This window comes from Humulus lupulus, chromosome 4 (assembly GCF_963169125.1).
Source record: "Humulus lupulus chromosome 4, drHumLupu1.1, whole genome shotgun sequence".
Classification (NCBI taxonomy): Eukaryota; Viridiplantae; Streptophyta; class Magnoliopsida; order Rosales; family Cannabaceae; genus Humulus; species Humulus lupulus.
This window is the reverse complement of record NC_084796.1, coordinates 2,537,636-2,559,929: the sequence shown is the minus strand read 5'-3', so window position 1 is coordinate 2,559,929 and position 22,294 is coordinate 2,537,636. Positions and strand designations below refer to the sequence as shown.

The window sequence follows — 22,294 nt, the reverse complement described above, 5'->3', positions numbered from 1 at the left end:
GAAAAGCAATAAAAATAAAATATTTATTAACAATAGCTGTTTTATGATATTTTATAAAGTCTTATGATACCATAAAAAAATATGATGTTTTATAAGCTTTTATTTTATAATGTTTAAAATTATTATTAATTCTAATTTTAATTATTATTTAATTACTTTAACCAATAGTATCTAGTTTTATTACATACTTTATATTTACCAAACTTACTTTTTATTCTTACAAATTAATATTAAATTTATAAATAATATTATTTTTTAAAAGTTGAATATATGAATGATTTTTTTAAATTATTAAATTTGTTAATACTAAATTAAATTATTTATCTAAATTTCTTAAATTATTTAATTTATTTATCTAATTTTTAATTTGTTTTCTAAATAATAATAATAACACTAATATTACCTAAACACATTAACACTAATAATTCTAAAATTTCAAACATTTCAACTATCAATATAACTTTTATTAACTACATTAACAAAAAAAAAACATTGCTGCCATGTCTCTTCCCTTTCTCCGTTCTCCTTCAATTTTCCCTTTTTCCTTCAAATTCTACACAACAACACAAATATAAATAAATAATATATATTAAAAAAATAGAAATAAATAAAAAAATATCACTTACTGTCGCATACGGATCAGCAACTGGGGTGGGGGATCGATCCTCTCGACGTGGTGGTGGGGGCAACGTGGTGGTGCTGGTTGGAATTTGGGGGTCTTGAAGGATGAGTGTAATGCCCCAACTCCTGGGACCATTACGGTGTGCCTTGTAAACAGTGCTAAACTCGCTAATCGAGTCATTTGGCCAAAACGTGATCTAAGTATGATTAGCGATTTAGGGTTTAAACATTTTGGTTATGATGTAACGTTTCACTAGAACGTTTAATATATACATTGGGATCCCAAAAATATAAATTCAGAGTTTATTACAGAAAATATTTACAACAGGCCGTTCTAAGCGGCAAAACAGGGTTCAACCCTAGTTCCACTTTAAACCTCGGCCGTGACGAACGAGCAGCTGCATATGTACACGTCATCACCTAAGCCCTCCAACTCAAGGATGGTCTAGCTTCCTCTTGCCTTTACCTGCACCACATAGCACCCGTGAGCCGAAGCCCAGCAAGAAAACATAACACTATACATAAGCATTATCAAATGATTATCATTATAATCACACGGAGCCTACAACTTCCAAACCAATGAGTGAACATCATATGATTCAAGAGGGAGAGTGGCTGTTAGGTAAACCACTAGCCTCCAAGTTCTTATCTCATTCATCGACCCTCACGGTCGGTCTGGCATTAATGCTCTTTGAGTCATTCAATGCCGATGGTCGATTAGATCTAATCTCTGTTGGCTTGCGTGATCCACGCTATGGCCAATCTGACTAATGAGCCAGCGCTATGTGACCAGTGTCTAGTATCGCTGCCGAACCTGACTCATAAGTCACAGCTTCACAGCTGATACCAACACCTTTGCCAATTCTGACTGATGAGTCAGTGCAACGTGACCAGTGCCCAGTACCACTGCCGAACCTGACTCATAAGTCACAGCTTCACAGCTGATACCAACACCTTTGCCAATTCTGACTAATTAGTCAGTACCATGCACAAGTAAGCAATGCTATCAATATGTATCATATTCCAGTTATCCAAGAGTAGGGCATTCAGCATGCTTACTAAACAGTTACTAACATAATCATGATCATGCACAAACTCAGAGACTCAAGCTCTGGCCAATCTCATATTCATCATTCATGGCATGCCCTAATCACATGTTTCTCGTGCATTACAGGCATCACACTTAATCATCCAGCATGCCTCAATAATAATCTCAAACAAATGGGAAAGCTTGCCAAGCATTCATTATGCTGTCAATGTTTACATTTAAACATCCAACATGCAGCAATCATAGCCATGCATGTCATACTCAATAGCCAACCAACATGCATCATAATAGCCATGCATGTCATGCTCAATAATCAACCAACATGCATCCATAATAGCCATGCATGTCACATATACACAGGGTGCAGTTTTCTTACCTCAGATTCGAGCTAGAACCAATATAAGAACGACCCTTGAGAACGATCAACCTTTTGGCCCTTAGCGGTCACCTAATCATAACCAAATATGGAACACCATCAATAACATGATAATCAAAGGTTCCACACCAATATCTAGCCCTCAAGAGATCAATCCAAACCAATCCAAGTAGTAGGGACACTCCCGAGGCCCATAGCTAAGTTTCCGAGGTCAAAACGAGCAAACGAGGTGAAAACAGGGCAAGGGCTGCGGCCCTAGCACCTTGGGCCGCGGCCCCCAGGGTTCTCTGAGGAAAGGGCCGCGGCGCCCTCCATCAAGGGTCGCGGCGCCCAGCAAGCACAAATTCCTGACACCTGCTTCATCGAACTAGGGCCGCGGCGCACAAGAACAGGGTCGCGGCCCCCAACCCTGGGCCATTCCCAAACGTGTTTCAAGCACTCCAAATCCTCCAAAAACATACCCAAACATTCCCCAATCATCAAATCAAACTTCCCAAGCTTCCCAATACTCCAAAACCCCCAAAACCCAAAGCTCAAACCGACCAAAAACTCAACAATTAACAAAGTCCAATTCTAAGCTTAGAAACTTTAAAAACTTAAAACTTCAAACTTAGATTACCTTCGATTGGGTTGTTTCTCATCAAATCCTTTGGCTAAGAAGCTTCTAATCCTTCCTAGGATCGCTATGCCTCGACCCTCACTTGATTCCGACTCCCAGAACTCAAGATTCCCTCAAAAAGGCTCAAACGGTAAAACAGGCTGTTTTGAGAGAGAACGAGAAGTTTCTAACATACGTTCTTATCTGTCAAGCTACTTCAAGCTTAAGTAACCTCAAATAAAACTTAGTGCTCGGGGTCCCGAAAACACCCCCGGGGACACTATAGTCAAAACTTCCAGAATTTCACCCTGATCTCAAATATTCCCAATCTATCACCAAATAAACATTTCTATTACCCCAAAATTGACCCCGTTATGACGAAACCGCTAATCCATTATATATGACCGTCTCATGTCGAATAGCTCGAACATATCTCCATAATAATGAAATCTCACTTACAAATTACAATATGCACCCAATTTTCAAATATGCCCTCAGCAGGCCAAATTACCAAAATGCCCTTATCATTAACATATGAGCCCATATGCATGCATTCACCATCATATAATAATATAATTCACATCAACATGCATATAATCATTAAATAATATAATAAATCAATTATGGCCCTCCCGGCCTCCTAATCAAGGTCATAAACCTTATTAGGAAATTTGGGGCATTACAATGAGGGAGAAAGAGAAAGAGTGAGGGAGTTTTGGGGAAAGGGGGAGAGAGATGGTTGGGAGGTGGTGGTGATAATGATGAGAGGGACTTGAGAGAGAGGGATTTGAGAGTGAGGGGGAAAGGGATTTCGAGAGAGAAGAAGAAGTAGAAGAAATGGTTGTTTCGGCGCAGTGGAGAAGAAGAAAATGTGAAAAAGGGCTGGGTATATAAAACTTTTAGGGGCGATGGGTAAGAGTATTAGGGACCTCTAATAGTCTAAAAAAATTGTGGGGAAATTTCCCACGTTTTTTTCACTTAGAATTTCAGAAAATATTTAATATTACAAGGGGCAACGCGTCGCCCCTGATACAATATTTTGCCGCCCCTAATAGTTTTCCCAATTAAAAATATGGTCTCACCTAATATCAATGACGGCTTATGGTTGTCGCCACTAATAATGTCGCCCCTAAAAATCATTTTTCTTGTAGTGTATTAGCCTGGATGTCATAGGTAAGATCAGATTCGTCATTGAATTCATCAAGACCTTTCTCACGAGCTAGTGCAACCATCCAAGCCTTTAATACTGTTATTTAAGAATTCAACTCCTCTGAGCGAGCATTAGTTTTTAAGGGGTTGTGCTCTCCTTTTGTTTAATGATTTATAGAGGTCTTCGACTTCTCTTTCCTCTTCTTGTGGGCAAGCTCGTGGAGGGAATCTCACTGTTCCTGTCCACTCGGACTTCATTGGCCACACTCAGGGGGTGACCACTTGGGCGATCTTTGTCATACGATCGATAAGTTCTTCTTGATCAATCAGTGGGTTATAAACTCACCTCGTGAAGATTTTCTTTCTCCTTGATGATTGTGTCTTTCCTGGGTCAATTTGTTTGGTGGTCTCTCTAGTGGACTCCTTCCTTTAGGCTTGAATATTAGGCCATGGAGGTTTTCCTTGCAGACAGAGGAGCATCATTTACTATTTTAAGTATGCAGTTGAGTACTTCTTGCATGTTCTCAGTAGCGATTCACAATATCATACTCCTCTGTCACAATTTGGGTTCAGGAGCTTGAACTCACTGAGCGCACTCATCGACTCTCTTTTCCTTCTCCTTCGAGAAAAAGTCCCTGAATTTTGTCATTCCCCTACTCACACACTTGAAGGGGACAGAAGAGTAGTACGTGGTGGAAACTTTGTGCCTACGGTATAGTGTCTTCAATAGGAGTACCCTCTCCATTCATGTGAGGAGCCACGAGAGGAGTCTGATTCCTACGAGGAGCTGGGGGCTTTCTCCCTAACACACAAAGCTAGGTGTCATACAATATAATCTCCACAGCTTGTAGGTCATGAGTAAACCTTCTCACCATTGTTAAAACGAGATCCTTCTACTTCAAAAGTTATAAATTACATAGAAGATTTCTTAGAAATCTACACGGCACCAAAATGTTCACAAAGGAAAATTGCTAACTAGAATATTTAGTTGAAACTTGTGTGTTTGAGCATTAGAAGAAGTGGATGAAATAAAAGTTAGAGATATTTTAAAAAATGACTATGGCAATGAAACATGAAGATTGGTAGATCTGGTGGCAGACTACATACAATAGTACTTGTCGAATAATGTACCTACATTGTTCTTGCATAGTAGTGGTTGTTGAGGAGTGTCTGTAGGTACTATTGTCAAATCGCATGGTGGCTAGAAGCATTGCACAGAGTTAGCTAGCGAGATCCTCGCGATTTTCCACGTGTCCGGTAACTGCCTTCTCTCTCTCAACTACCTCTCCATTCTCACGAGATCTATCACCAAGAGGTTGAGACTCACATATTGTTCGTGAGTCTCCTCCACTACTACAAAAAAAGCTTTTTGGATCTTGCGGGGCGCAAGTCCTCTATTTGAGAACCTTAAAAGTGAGGTTTTTGAGGACTCGCGTTGCGAATCCTAAAAGAATGTTTGCGGGTCTTAAAAGTTTTATTTTTAATTTTAAACAGGGAGTGTGTTACACCCAGATTTCGAGCTATGTTAATTATGACCTCGAAAGTTGGATTCGCAAATCAGTGGACTCATAAGGTTGGAAACATGCTCCAGGATTGTATGTCGAGCTTGCAGGATATAGACGACCTCGAGTATGGTGACCTCGACGTATTCATGATCTCGGAAGATAGCTCCATGAACACACTCATCTTCAGGGACGACTTCGGATCAGGGGTCCCGAGCTCGACGCACGTACGATCTCGAAAACCATGTGGCCTCGGGAGATGTTTCTAGCTCGATAGATGACGGGAAACCTGGGAGGCTAAAGCCTTAGAGATACGCGATAACCACCTAGAATATCTACAAGTGTTATTAATATGAGATGTAATCCACATTTATTATTGTAAATCCCCTAGAATCGTGAGATATTATTTGGTCAGTTATACGTCTCCTGGTCTTCAAGGGACGTTTCCTTTTATATCTAATTATAGGCATTTAAAGCCATAAATGTTATTTATACAAAAAGAGTAACTACCCAAAATATGTGGGATAGTATTCTTTAGCCTTCTCTATAAATAGAGAAGCCATGCACCATTATAAATGACCGAAAATCTGATCCTTGAGAGAAAACTCTGGAGAATTCATTCTTGAAGAATTCCTAGAGATAATCTTGAGATTAATAACAAAGACTCGTGGACTAGGCAGATTTAACTGCTGAACCACGTAAAAATCGTGTGTTTACATTGTTTCATTTCAATTGGCCATTTTCAGTTATTGTTTACGTGCTCTTCTTTCATTGTTTGACGAAAAACGGCGTCAACAGTTTGGTGCTTTCATTGAGAGCCTTAAGCGTTCATCCCTGAAAAAGTCATGGTCGCAAACAATCAGAACATCCCTGATGAAAACTACCCAAGGCGTCCTGGAAAACAACCAATGGAGAACCCGGATGCTGAGGAGAGGAGTGGGTCCTCTGATTCCTGGGGACCACCGCCTCCGCCAAGGGATGAGGATATGTACTACAATCCCGAAAGTTACGTTCCTATTGTAGAACTGGAAAACCGGCAGTTGAAACAGCTATTGGCAGAGGCCAACAAACGGAATGAGGAGTTGACAAGGATAGCCGCAGAGGCGCAGGTGGCTCAGCCCCCGCCTCCGCGCGAAAACCAAGTCCCTCCTCCAAGGGACGTGCATGTTCCTCCCCGGAGGCCCCGTGGACGTCCACAAAAGGATTCTGCCACAAGGAGGCCAACTCAACCTTCGGCGCCAGCAGAACCATCTGCTCCTCCTAGGCCTCAAAGGAGTACCCGAGCTCGGGTCCCGCCTAACTCGCATGTGGAAGTGCCTGCAGGAACTGAGAATAACTGAACCCCTGGAGAGGCTCGGACTCAAGTACCTGGTAGCGCACCGAATGCGACTGACCCGTCTCGGGCAAATTCAGGACCCTTTAGGCTGCGACAAGGGTGGCAGCCACCGTCGCCTATACGGTTCCCTGCGTCACCCATAAGGTATCCTTCGCCGCCCCGCAGAAACGCTCAACCTGCTCGAGACCAGGATCAAGGGCGTGCAGGAAATGGACAAGGGAACAGGGAGACTTTCCAGGAACAGAGAGGCGCTCCATCTGAGAAAATTCAGACGTCTCGGTCTCGCACCGCGGAGACGAGGCGACGTGGAAAGAATCCATCTCAAAATAACCGTGCAATGAGTTTTACCAGTGAAGATTCCGGAGATACCAGGTCGATCAGTAAGCATGACCGAGGTCGTAAGAATACTAGGAGTCGCAAGAATCGTCCCGGCCTGCGCAGTCATCTGAATCAGAGCCGGGGGAATGGAGATCAAACAAATCTGGACCTGAGGGATCACTTGAATAGGCGTAGAGATCCCTCGTGGAGACGCGAGCCTGGAATTACGATCAATGACAGTCAATTCCAGACAGCACCTCCTACTGACCCAGTCCAAGAAAGAATCGATCAGCTCGAAAGAGCCTTTAGGCTTTTGAAGAATGAGCGGGGAAATGGTTGATACGAGGACTCTGATGAGGAGCTCGAGCCGTTTGCTCCCCATATTTCTGACACTCAATTCCCTCAAGGGTTTCGCATTCCTCACGTCCCTACATTTGAAGGAAAGACCGACCCGTGTAGTCACCTGAGCACGTTCAACACGATCGTGAGAGCTAGTAACGTGGGTTACGAGCTCAGGTGCATGTTGTTTCCAACATCATTGGCAGGTTCTGCCAAAAGTTGGTTCGAAAAGTACAAGAGACACTCGATAACCTCGTGGGAGCAGTTGTCCAAAGACTTTAAGAAGCAGTTCAGAGCAATGGTAGGGGTCAGACCAGAAGCATCCACCTTAACTAACGTCCGGCAGCAACCGGGTGAAACATTGAAGAGTTACTTGACAAGATTTAATCTGGAAGTAGCCCGAGCTCGGGATGTGGATGACAATGGACACCTCATGGCTATCCGAGCTGGCGTATTACCGGGAAGTGCCCTTTGGGAAGATATGGAAGGGAAATCGGTAAGGTCGATAACTGAGTTTAACAGACGAGCGCAGAGGTTTGTCAATGTAGAGGAAGTGAGGTCGACGCTCAAAGCGACCTTCTAGTCCGAAACTACAACGATAAACATCAACTCTGCCTCAACCTCGGCGGACCCAGCGGCATCAAAGCCTGCCTCGGAGAACCCATCCAAGAGGAAAAAGAACGAAGGAAGTAATCCCGAAGCTGAGGGAGGAAAGAAAAAGAAAGGAGAGAGGTATTTCTCCATGTATAAAGTGCACACCGAGCTCAACGAGTCTCGGGAAAACATATACCTGGCTAATGAAAACCAGGCCCCCTTTAGGCGTCCGGACCCAATGAGAAATCAAAAGTCCAAGAGGGATTCCAGTAAGTATTGCCGGTTCCACAGAGACACCGGACACACAACTGATGAATGTCGACAACTGAAGGACGAGATCGAAGGGTTGATCTCGAGAGGTTACTTCAGGCAGTATGTCAAAAACCAGAATTCTGGTCAGACGGCCGCAAGCCAGAAAGTAGCCGCGCCTCCGACGACAAAAAATAATAACTCTCGATCTCGGGAAGAGGACAGCCCCCCCCCCCCCCCCGATAGATGGAGAGGATGTAATAACCATCTCGGGAGGGCCTCATCTCGCAGGAGGAGGCAGGAATGCCCAAAAGAGATATGTTAACGAGCTTAAGACAGGGGACGGGTCTCCTTATGAACCTGAACCTAGGGCACCTAAAAGCCAGAGGGTTGAATCACAACCCATAACCTTCACCGAGGAGGACGCCTCCCATGTTCAGTTCCCACATCATGATCCGCTGGTTATTACTCTTCAGCTCGCCAACAAAAGAGTCCGCCGAGTTCTCATAGATAATGGGAGCTCAGTCAACATCCTTTACAAAGCGACCCTCGAGAAAATGGGACTCTCCCTTCGCGACCTGAAGGCATGTGCAACTACTTTGTACGGCTTTTCAGAAGAAGGAACTGCCTGCATGGGATCCATTGAGCTCCCCGTGACCCTGGGAGACTATCTAGTCTCGGTGACCAAGATAATGGAGTTCGTAGTGGTAGACTTGCCATCTGCCTACAATGTGCTGCTCAGGAGACCCACCCTGGTCGGGCTGGGGGCAGTTTCATCAATAAGGCATCTGGCCCTTAAGTTCCCGACTCCTAGCGAAGTCGGGACATTAAAAGGGGACCAGCTGGCAGGGAGAGAGTGTTATAGCATCTCTTTGAGAAAGAAGCAAACGAGCGCTCAGGCACTCGTTATCATACACAATAAAGATGGAACGGTCTTAGAAATCGACGAGGAGATTGATCCGAGGATTGAGGAGAAAATTGACCTCGAACCTCTAGAGGAGCTCCAAGAAATTCAGCTCAAGGAAGCTGAACCCTTGAGAAAGGTGAAGGTCGAGAAACACCTCCCAGATGAGACAAAATAGCAATTAATTTGCTTCCTGAAGAAAAACCAGGATGTCTTCGCATGGTCGCATTCCAACATGGTGGGGATAAGCCCGAATGTAGCAAGCCATGCTCTAAATATAGACAAAAGTTTTCCCCCAAAGCAACAAAAGCAAAGGCAGCTGGACGAAAACAGGAAGAAAGCACTGAAGGAGGAGGTTGACAGGTTAAAGGCAAACCATTTCATTAGGGACGCCTTTTACCCTGACTGGGTAGCCAATCCGGTGTTGGTCCCAAACCCCAATGGGACGTGGAGAACCTGTATTGACTACTCAGATCTCAATAAAGCTTGCCCAAAAGATTGTTTTCCGTTACCAAGGATTGACCAGCTCGTGGATGCCACAGCGAGGCATGGCCTGATGTCGTTCATGGATGCCTATTTTGGATACAACCAGATTCCCATGCATGCCCCAGTCCAAGAACATACGAGCTTCATTACGGATAAAGGGCTATATTGTTATAATGTCATGCCATTCGGGCTCAAGAATGCTGGAGCCACATACCAACGGCTCGTAAACATGATGTTTTCGGAACAAATTGGGAACAACATGGAGGTTTATGTTGATGACATGCTTGTCAAGTCTCAACTTAACAAGAACCATGTTGATGACCTCGAAGAGTGCTTCGGCGTGCTCAAGAAGTATAACATGAAGCTAAACCCTCAAAAGTGCATTTTTGGGGTATCTTCGGGAAAGTTTCTGGGCTTTATTGTAAACTCTCGCGGAATCGAGGCTAACCCCAAAAAGATCAAGGCCCTAATTGATATGCCCTCACCTCGAAGGCATAAGGATGTCCAAAGTCTGACTGGCAGGATGGCGGCCCTAAGCAGATTCATCTCGAAATCTACAGATCGTGGTCTTCCATTTTTCAACTTATTGAGAGGAGGTAAGAAGTTTGAATGGACGGAGGAATGTGAGCTAGCCTTTCAGGAGCTCAAAAAGCACCTTGCGGAACCACCCATCCTGTCAAAACCTGAAACGAGAGAAATACTGTACCAATACCTTTCAACTACCGAACACGCAATAAGCGCAGTGCTCGTCCGAGAAGAAGAGGGGGTGCAGAGACCCGTTTACTACATCAGTAAAAGACTACTGGGGGCAGAGTCAAGATATACATTGATGGAAAAACTCGCGCTCAGTTTAATTCATTCATCTCGGAAGCTCCGCCCCTACTTTCAGGCACATCCCATCCATGTGCTGACTGATCAACCACTTAGACAAGTGTTATCTAAACCAGAAGCTTCAGGTCGACTTCTTAAATGGGCTGTTGAGCTCGGACAGTTCGAGATCACTTACCACCCGAGAACGACCATTAAAACACAGGCATTGGCGGACTTTATAGTGGAATGTACGGGTATAGCCGACGATTAGGTAATAACCACGGCCCACGAGCTATGGAAACTCTACGTCGACGGCTCGTCAAATTAAAATGGAGCAGGGGCAAGGGTCATTTTGGTTACCCCCGCAGGAAGCAGATTTCATTCCGCCCTAAGATTTGACTTTAAAGCATCGAATAACGAGGCCGAATACGAGGCTTTACTCGCGGGACTTCGTATAGCTAACGAGCTCAAAGCTAAAGCTATACATTGCTACAGTGACTCCCAGCTTGTGGTTAATCAAATCTTGGGAGAATATCAGGCTCGCGGCACGAGAATGGCAGCTTATTTGGAAAAGGCAAAATCCGCGTTAGAGTACTTCGAATTCTATAGAATCGAACAGGTTCCCCGCGAGCAGAACTCGAATGCAGATGCCTTAGCTCGACTCGCCACGTCCCTCGAAAACGAAGAGCTAAATGGTGTGCCCGTAGAACATCTATCAGCACCTAGCATTAACGAGCCAAAAGAGAAAGATGTGTGTATGATCGAAACGGAGCCGACCTGGATGACCCCCATAGTTGATTATCTCGAAAACGGAGTTCTTCCAAAAGATCGGAGCCAAGCTCGAAAGTTGATGTATCAACTTCCCCGTTACACAATTATGGATGGAAGGCTATACCGAAGGGGATATTCCATGCCGTCACTCAGGTGCGTAACCCCTCCCGAAGCTAAGAAAATCATTAAAGAGATCCATGAAGGATTCTGCGGAGATCACACCGGGGGGCATAGCCTATCCAAGAAGATAATACGCCAGGGATATTTCTGGCCAACCATTAAAACGGATTCTTTCGATTATGTGAAGAAATGCGACAAATGCCAGAGATTCGCCACGATACCCCGAGCCCCACCATCCGAGCTGACCATGTTGACATCCCCATGGCCTTTTGCAGTATGGGGCATCGACCTCATAGGCTCTCTCCCGACTGGCAAAGGCGGAGTAAAATATGCTGTAGTCGCCGTAGATTACTTCACAAAATGGACGGAGGCTGAACCATTGGCGCCATAACTTCGAAAAAGATCCTTGATTTAGTGGTAAAAAACATCGTATGCCGATACGGAGTACCGAGGAAGATCGTATCGGATAACGGAACCCAGTTCGATTGCGATTTTTTCACCAACTTTTGTGAAAAGAACGGCATAATAAAGAGTTTTTCATCAGTGGCTCACCCTCAAGCGAATGGTCAAGTCGAAGCCGTTAACAAAACTCTCAAGAGTTCACTAAAGAAAAAGTTGGAGGAAGCAAAGGGACGATGGCCCGAGGAATTGCCTCAAGTCCTTTGGGGGTATAGGACCACAGCTCGGACATCAACAGGACATACCCCGTTCTCTCTAGCATACGGTTGCGAGGCAATGTTGCCTATCGAGGTCGAAATCCCAACATTCCGAACTCAAATTTACGATCAGAATTCAAATCACACTCAGCTCGAAGAAACCCTAGACTTGATCGAAGAAAAAAGAGAAGAGGCTCAGCTGAGAAATGTCGATTACCAGCAACGCACTATCATATATTTCAACAAGAGGGTTCGAGATCGAAAATTCGGAATGGGAGATCTAGTGTTGAGGCGCGTATTCTTAGCAACCCGAGATCCAGCAGCTGGAGTGCTCGGGCCGAACTGGGAAGGACCATACCAGATAGAGTCAGTAATCCGACCTGGCGTATACAAACTTGCGAGATTGGACGGGAGCCTAGTACCGCGAGCATGGAATGGCGAACACCTTAGACCTTACTATCAGTAGTATAGGAAGTGTGATGCCTGTAACCATGATTTTCTATATGTATTAGCTTGTCTGTTTTTGAATCCCATCAAATAAAAGATCTATTTTGTTCAATATGTGATCTTTTTTTGTTTTTATTTTTATTTTTGCAATCTCTCTTAATTTAATAACCTATGGTCACACTCATAGGATATTAAAGGGGCATCATTGGTATATATACCACTAGCTTAAAAAATAAAAAATATATACAAAGTATTTGGATGTAACCAAGTACGCGAGTTTAGATAGTTCAGACATAACCGAATTATCAAAAACATAAAGTATTTGGAGTTAACCAAGTACGCGAGTTTAGATAGTTCGGACATAACCGAATTATCAAAAACATAAAGTATTTGGATGTAACCAAGTACGCGAGCCTAGATTGTTCGAACATAACCGAATTATCAAAAAGTATTTGGATATAACCAAATACGCGAGCTTAGATAGTTCGGACATAACCGAATTATCAAAAACATCAAGTATTTGGATGTAACTAAATACGCGAGCTTGGATAGTTCGGACATAACCGAACCATCAAAAACCTAAAACATTTGGAGTTAACCAGATGTGCAAACTTAACAGGTTTGGAACAAACCGGCCAAAAAATTGATCGATGATAAGTAGGAACCTAAACCTACTTCGAGATAAATCGAGATCGAGGCTGGAATATCTTAAAGAAAAAAAGTTTCGAACTCTTAACCTCGGAGCAAAAACTGAGGATGAAGAAAAGTGACTAAACAAAAAAGATATAACCAAATCATATACGTTACATACCATATAAGAACTTTCGGGTTCATGGTTAAAGTAATATCCGACCTTGATAAATAACGAGGTCGGAAGCGGATAATTCGAACAAACTATGCATGAATGCATCGAGTTTCGAGCCTAAAATCCAAACTATGTTTGTATGAATAAATAAACATAACTGATTCATCAACAAAAAATGTGCAAAATATTTCGAGCCAAGAAATGTAAAGCATGTAAAAGAATAGTTAAAGAAATTGAATCAGCCCCGTGGGCATAAATTAAAACAATTACAAAATAGGGGGACGCAGCCCCAATAAATGATCTCCCTGAGGTCAGATTCAAGGAAGAGGAGTCTCCTTGGCCTTCTCAGCCTCAGCAGCACCAGAGTTATCAGGATGAATAGCATGACTCTCCTCCTGGGCCCCCTCCGAAGTGGCCTCCTGAGCAGTTTTTTCCTTCTCGAGCTGGGCAGCTTCTTCCTCCTCGAGCCGAGCATTCCACCTCTCAAGAAAAGTCGCCTCGTGAGGGCCTAAGAAGCTGGTGTCCAGATCTTCATTGTAGGCCCACATCCGGTACATGGCCGAGTCGACCACCTTATCTTTCTTCTCTTTGTACTCGGCAAGGAGACGAGCTTTTGCATCCTCCATGATGTCGAAGGTGGCGGCCTTATCCTCCTCAAGCTTCTTATTGGTCTCCCGAAGCTGGGCGATCTCTTTTTTATGCTCCTCAAGCTCGGCCTTCATACCCTCACGCTCCTTAACTCCCGCCTTGAGTTTTGCATTCACTGCCTTCAGATCATTGCTCGCCTTGAGGTGAAGATCTTTCGCCTCTTGAGCATGAGTCTTGCTCGAATGGATCTGATGGTTTAACTGGTAATTGAGCTGAGCAGTGAAGGCAAGATCCTGAAAAGGAAATAAACCATCATTAGCTCCAGGTCAGTATGATTACAAGTAGAAAATGAAGGAGTATAGAAGAATACTTACCGCTGCGGTGTGCTCGATACTCTTCTCATAAAGAGCAGTGCAGTCCTGGGTATCATTTAAGCACTGCCACTGGGGAGCTTCAAGGCTGCCATAGCTCTGGCCGATCCGGGACATGACATCCGAGATCAGCGTGGATCCATGGGACCCAGCAGCATTGTCCACCGCATATGCATCCATATGGGTGGAGATTGACAGCTTCTGAACTCGGGAAGCAGAAGGCTTTTTGGAAAGCGGAGCAGAGGATGATTGACCCGCCACAAGAGGTTGGGGCCCAACCATGATGGAGGCACCAACCAGCGTGGTCGGTGCCACCGCAGAGGCGACGGCCTGCAAGGATGGCGCCGTCGTGGAAGTGCCGGCCTGAGTATTCGACTCAGCAACAGAGCTCGGAACTGGCGGAGCAAGGGGAGGTGTTTTCTTGGACCTTTTAGAGCCTTTGCCCGGCTGGCCGGTCTTCAGCGACCCCGCCCTAGGGTGTTTGCTCCTCTTGGCACCAGCAGTGTCGATGAGGGTGTCAAGGTCGGAGTCCATCTCGCCTGCACAAGTCACAACACGGTGAGTAAAGTGAAGCACACAAGTTGTTTCAGTATCACAGATATGAAGTGGTGATAGAAGAAACCTAACTGGAACTCTCCCCCGAGCTCGAGCTTGGGGACCATGAAATTCCCCCGTCTTCAGAGGAGGCAGGGGGAGTGCCTTCCCTATAAGTAGGTGATAACCTCGAGAGGTCCCTATAATCATTGGTCCCGTACTGCACAACTATCCCATTCCACACCTCGTCCGTGGTGTACATGGTGTCGTATTTCCCGAGCCCACTATCAAACCTATGGACACAGTCATCTACCCAACTCCATATGTAGAAGTGGTATCTATCCTGTGGACACGAGACTAACCTATTGGGCCGGTGTTTTAGTAAAGTGGGGGACCACATTCTCGAAGTAGGGAGGACTTTACCTTCATCTGAATCCGAGCTCGAAGCCTCATCATTGGCCTCATTCCCAGAACGAGGACTCCTCAGGCGAACTGGGAGTGATGGCCTCGTTTCTCTCCTCGGAGGAAGGACGCCTGTGGGCAGTGGCACCTCCTCCCAGTGTTCATATTTTTTATTGGACCAGTCAGAGGTTGACTGGCCCTCTCCCAACAGCCTACAAGCTCGGAGCTTGCCCTCATGTAATAGGTACGAGAGAGACCTCATGCCATAAGGGAGTTGGAGCAAGGCCTCTCTATGCCCCTTCATTGCTTCATCAGAGGTGGGACGCTGAAAATTAGCTGAAAGGCGAAACACATTTCAACTAAATATGGATTTAAGAACTAAAGTTTCAAGCACAGAAATAAAGGTAACGAGAATACTTACAAATCCGCCTGAACGAATAATGTCGAGACGGGGACAGACCATCTGTCCAGAAGAAGGCTCTTTTGAAATCAGGTGGGTGGTTGGGAAGATCCCCAAAAACCTTCGTCTCCTTGGGGTAGCACGAGAGGTAGTAAAAGCCATCCCCTCCCCGAACTCGGGAGGGGTTACTTTTTAAACAAAAGAGATATAAAATCTCTTGAGGTGAAGGTCCTGTCCACCCCAGGTCGTGGTACAAGGACCTCAGGGCAGACAGCACCCTGTACGAATTGGTGTTGAGTTGGAACAGAACCAACCTAACGAAATCAGTAAAGTCTTTGAAAAAAGACTTCAAGGGCAGCAGTGCTCCTGCCCTCATGTGCTCCTGGCTCCATGCCGCATATTTCACTATGGCGTCACGGCTGCCAGGGGCGAAGCAGCTCCGTTCTTGACCAGTCGGAGCTCGACACTTCAAGGTGCCTGACAAACCAAGGCCATGGAAAGCCAGGATTTCAGTTATTTGGCTGGTTGTGGTAACCGTGCTCTTGTAGAGCTCGGCCTCGAACATCTCTCTCCTCGGCTGTGAGGAGGAAGGTTCCCCCATTAATGAAATTTTGAGCTCTCCGGGGGGGTATGCGACAGTAATCTTTAAAGCAGGATCGAGAGGAATCGGCCTAGGGCCTGAATTAGATTCCGGATAGATGGCTTCCCGAAGAACTCTCCTCTTCCCCTCGATGACTTCATCTATCTGACGACGGTAATGAGCTCGAATGTCCTCTTGCTCGCGCGCAAGCTCGTATTCTCTTATCCGACGTTGATTCCGGGCGAACAGCGATTCTGGGCTCGGAGATTTTGGCTCATAAGGGATTGCCTGCGATGACCCCCACCGTCTTTCCAGATTCTGTGACATCCAACGAGAAAGAAAAAATGGTGAGGGCCATGCATACAAGAATCACGAGCTCGATGGAATGAGCTCGGAGAAATAGGAACTCATTGACTCGAACAGACCAGGATTTCTTTGCTTCTTTGGCCGAGAAAACATGCGCAGAATGGAAACTTTTTGTGAGGAGGTCTCTGATTTCTTTTTTCCTTTTTTCTTGCTCTTGGTAAACGAAGGTAAAAATGAAGACGAAGAGTAGGGTCTTACATATATAGGTGGGAAAAAAGGATTAATCTGGAACGTTGAACAAAATCCTGGCAAAATCCAATGGTCAGGGATCAATGATAGGATAGCGCCGAAAAGGTGTCAGGCGGACGATCGTGGGCGTGTTTCCAGGGTACTCAAGTACTAAAAATGAGCAATGACCAATTGGCGCGTGTCCATTTTCAAAAGTGTGATGGTACAGTTCTCAAGAAAAAGTAGTTCAAAAGTTTCCTTCTCTTAGGATTCGAATAAATACTTTTGAGGGGGCAAGATGTTACACCCAGATTTCGAGCTGTGTTAATTATGACCTCGAAAGTTGGATTCGCAAATCAGTGGACTCATAAGGTTGGAAACATGCTCCAGGATTGTATGTCGAGCTTGCAGGATATAGACAACCTCGAGTATGGTGACCTCGAAGTATTCATGATCTCGGAAGATAGCTCCGGGAACACACTCATCTTCAGGGACGACTTCGGATCAGGGGTCCCGAGCTCGACGCACGTACGATCTCGAAAACCATGTGGCCTCGGGAGATGTTTCTAGCTCGATAGATGACGGGAAACCTGGGAGGCTAAAGCCTTAGAGATACGCGATAACCACCTAGAATATCTACAAGTGTTATTAATATGAGATGTAATCCACATTTATTATTGTAAATCCCCTAGAATCGTGGGATATTATTTGGTCAGTTATACGTCTCCTGGTCTTCAGGGGACGTTTCCTTTTATATCTGATTATAGGCATTTAAAGCCATAAATGTTATTTATACAAAAAGAGTAACTACCCAAAATATGTGGGATAGTATTCTTTAGCCTTCTCTATAAATAGAGAAGTCATGCACCATTGTAAAGGACCGAAAATCTGATCCTTGAGAGAAAACTCTGGAGAATTCATTCTTGAAGAATTCCTAGAGATAATCTTGAGATTAATAACAAAGACTCGTGGACTAGGCAGATTTAACTGCTGAACCACGTAAAAATCGTGTGTTTACATTGTTTCATTTCAATTGGCCATTTTCAGTTATTGTTTACGTGCTCTTCTTTCACTGTTTGACGAAAAACGGCGTCAACAGAGTGAGAGTGGTTTTTTTACTTTTTTATATTTACGTTAATTTCAGGTTTTTTATTATATATGTTTTTAACTATTTTAAAATATTAAAATAAATTTAAAATAAAAATAATTTTAAGTTGACATGTATATGTTAAATTTTAAGGGGTAATTTGGTCATATTGAAATATTTCTTCACAATTTGAGCCAAAGGTACTACTTTACAACGATTTTGTAAATTCAAGGTACTACATAAGTATTATTCATAATAGAGAGTACCAAAACTTAATTTTGCAAAATTACAGGATACCAAATAAGTACATATCCTTTTTGTCATAGAAGTATAATAGTATTATATATATATATATATATATCTTCTATATAATAAGTGTGTAGGTAACAGAAATTCTTGGTTTTAAAGGTTTTTTACTTTTTTAATGTTAACTTTAACAGAATATTCTTATATTTAACGGTAGTTTGTAAACACTTAAACTTAAACTTAAATAAAATAAAATAAATAATTAAAAAAATTAAAATAAGATATTTTACAATGATAATTATTTTAAAATAATAAATAATTAAACAAATTAAAATTAGATATTTTAAAGATATTTTACAATGATAATTATTTTAAAATAATAAATAATTAAAAAATGATATTTTTGAGATATTTTACAATGATAATTATTTAAAAATAATAAAATCATACGTTTTATAACTTAAATAAAATTTAATTAAATTTAAACTCACTTATTAGAATAATATGGTATTAAACATATAATATAATCTATTGTGAATTAGCAACAAATTTTTATTTAAAAAAAAATAACAAGAAACTTAAATTTAAAATACACATAGAATATTTAATATTACATTAAATATATAATATATAATCTTTTATTGTCACTCCTAAATTCAAAAACTAGAACAAGCATAAACTTAAATAAAAATAAATAAATTATTTAATTAAAATATGATATTTATTTCAAAATTTATATAACATTAATATAAATTTAATAAATTCTATAAATAAAACTAAGCAAATGTGCATATTGCATGTTGCTTGTATCTAGTATATATATAAACATGTGCCTAATTGATTGTTTTTCATCAATCCATTTGTATATTAATGTTTCTTCTTAGTCCCTGCATGTAAAATTATCAAGCTGACTGATTAAAGTTTTTAGTTTATGATGTGGATATAACTGAATCAAAGAAAAAGGATGCTACTAGGTACAATTTTACACTTATAATTTACTCACTTTATTAAGCAGTCTTGACTCTTGATCATTCATGGAGTATTAAATGGGGCACATATCTCTTGAATTTTTGTTCTTTTGTGCTTAATATAATTAGAGTTCATTTGCTGCAAATGTTCTGTAATTTGTTTATATAAATCTAAAAGTAGAATTAAGTTGTATAAAGCTTTATGTTGCTAGGTTACAGTTTAATTATGCAAATCTTAGACATGAATAATTCGATTAACATAAACAAAGTTACATAGTTGATTATATATTACATAAAACTTTATGATTGGAATATTTATGAGTAATGAACATAAAATGTGTACTAAATGTTACACTCACTGATGTGATACAGACTTAAATATTATTTGACCTGTTTTGAGGCGAGAATTGCAAAGGGTACCAGTGGTGTCCAACACCACAAGGAGGTGACATACCACTATTGGTAAAATTCAATATTGGGTCTCACACAATTTAATTTAATAATTATTATGAGATATCACTAACCAATTAGAGAGTAAAACCTCTTATAGTGTTAGATACCTTAAACTACCAAATAGCAATACGGTTGACCTTTCTCACGACCTTTCATTAATTGTCTCCAAATTTGACTTAAACATTGTCTTGACCAACCCGACGACCACCATTCTAACCACCTTTCATTAACTTCTTGAAAATTTGGTTACAACCGTTTTATTAAAGATCATGTTGGAATGTTAGAACAATATGGATAGAGTATAATATCTTCAATATTTTATATTATTCTTTAGAATTCTTATCTTAGTTTTTCTTACAATAATATACATGTATTTATATAACTTTTTCTCTTTTGATAAATTATTTCATAAAAAGTAATACACATGCAGTTTTCCATCATTTTATTAAATATGTTGACTTTTTTTAATTATTTCAATTATAATTTAACTAATTTATATATATATATATACTATAATATATGGAAGTGTGGATGTTGGGTGGTTTCCATAAACTAATTTGTCTTTTTATGGGTCTATTTTATTTTGTCTTATTTGCATATCAATCAACATAGTATACATTTCATTCTTTCCTTTATTAACATCAAACCATGTGGACTTTAAGTATTTCTTTTTCTTTCTAAAAGAAAAAATTATGCAATCTTTATATTAAGTTATTTATTTATTTTATTCATTCTATAAGTATTGCCTTTTTCCGGAATGGCCAAGGATTCAGTCAATTTTGAGAATTGACATTTCATTTCTTTGATTTCTTCCATCATTTGGCGATTAAGTTTGGATTGTTCCTCCATGAATGCATGATGAGTATTCTCGAGAAAATTTCGTTGTTGAGGAGCAATGTATTGAGGTACAGAATACGTCTTTGATGGTTGAACTTGTTGCTCATTTCTCCATTGGCCTCCAGACGATTGCTTGGTTGGAATTTCTCCAACTGAAATTTTGGTGGTTTCTCCAACCAAGGTTGTACGTATGAGAGAATGACTTGTTATATGCCCCTAAGACGTTGCATTGCTCCTCATAAACCCTCCTCATTTCATTCAAAGCTAAGCAGTCCTTAGCTAAGTGCTCCGTCCCTCCACAAACAAAGCAAGGTTCTTGCGGTTCCGCTTGAGCGATCATGTGCGATTTCTGGCTATTCTTCGTCATTAAGACCTCAAACTTCTTTTTCAAAGCTTCGAGTTGGACCTTAACACTATCTTCTTCTCGAAGTTGGTAGATCCCAGATGGTTTGTGTCGGCTGGTGCTATCAGTAGCACCTGGACCCGTCCAGGTGTGAGACTTTTTCGCGGTTTCTTCGAAATATTCAAGAGCATCGTCTGGCTCTTTTTCGAGGAATTCACCATTGCATAACATTTCTACAAACTGGCGCTCACGACTCGTGAGGCCTTCATAGAAGTAACTGACCGAACGTCAGTTCTCATAGCCATGGTGCGGGCACTGATTTAACAGATCTTTGAATCTTTCCCAGACTTGATAGAACGTTTCATTGTCTTTTTGGGAAAATGTGGAAATTTGTCGTTTTAGACTATTGGTCTTATGGGTGGGGAAGTGTTTCAGAAAGAAATATTTGGCCATCTCCTCCCATGTTCCAATCGACCTAGGTCTCAAAGAATACAACCAACTTTTGGCTTTGTCCTTCAAGGAGAAATGGAAGAACTTCAGTCGCACAACATCGGCATTTTCAGCTCGGTTATAGAACGAGGCTACTACCTCCTCGAATTCTCTGATATGCACGTATGGACTTTTGTTTTCTATTCCATGAAATGTGTGCAAGAGTTGAATTATGCCAGGTAAAAAGTCTAATGCGGGCATATTAGGAGGGAAGATAATGCATGAAGGCGTGGAAGTGCGAGTATGATGGAGGTAGTCATTGAGAGTTATTGGTTGAATTTCATCATTGCGAGCCATTGTGAATGGGTTATTATCAACGAAAGGTTGTGGAGAAGCAGGATTGGTGGAAGGAGTTTCGGTAGGAGTGGCAGATGAATTGGAAGAAGTGTCACTAGAAGTTTCGTGGTGATTCATCCACTCTCGGAAATCAGAATTAGATTTATTTTATGTCTTTATTTATTTTTATTTTTTTTGTTAAACTTGTTCCCAGGTAGATTTGGAGGTTTTCGGGTGATCTCCAACGCCTTACTAGAACTCCCCAAGGTTACTGAGTAAGTATGGTGGATCACAAGTCAACCTTTTTGACCAAACAACCTTTAAGCAGAGTGAAATTGCTTATTTTGACAGAACAAGCTTGGTTTTCTTATAGTAATAAGTTCAACAATGTAATAGTGCAAATGTAGATGCTCGAAATGTTCCCAGGCCGATTGGGAAGGCTGCCAAGGTACCGCTTTAGACCCACACCTGCCTAGACAGAACTCCCCGAGGTTCCCAGGTAAGTGTGGAGGGTAACGCTATCACAAACCTTATTTAACAATCAATCTTTCTAGACAGAACAATATCGGTTTCTACCATTTGTAATATTACACAATTGTTCCCAATACTAAGCGTTTTATGATTGAAATTTTATGAACAATTTTATGCAATTTTTTTTTTTTTTTTAAAAAACCTAAATTCTAAGGAAAAATAAGACAAAGGAAAAGAAAAACATAAACTAAGCAACAAAATAAAAAAAACACAAAAATAAAATAAAGAAAAGAAAATTAAAGTGAAGATAAAATAACAAGCTTAATCTTTTTTTTTTCTACAAATATTTATTTAACTAAAAAAACAAAAAGAAAAAGAAAAAAGAAGAAGAAGAAAGATTAATAAAACTATAGTTAAAAAGAAAGGAAAAAAAACTATATAAGTTTATATATATATATAATGTTTTTTTTTGTTTTTTTTTGGGTATCCGAAAAGTAGAGGAAAAAAAAATTTGAGAAATAAATAAATATATATGTTTTTTTTTATATGTACTTATATATGTGTAGTTTTATTTTTATTTTTGTCT

The 22,294-nt window shown here is 41.4% G+C and overlaps 1 non-coding gene across 1 annotated transcript; it reads left to right on the top strand.

Moving 5' to 3' along the window:
* Positions 1-20,770: 20,770 nt before the first annotated feature.
* On the top strand, positions 20,771-20,877 carry LOC133833696 (small nucleolar RNA R71). The gene has a single exon (XR_009893063.1). It is a non-coding gene; the product is annotated as a small nucleolar RNA R71 (small nucleolar RNA).
* The last annotated feature ends 1,417 nt before the right edge of the window (positions 20,878-22,294 follow it).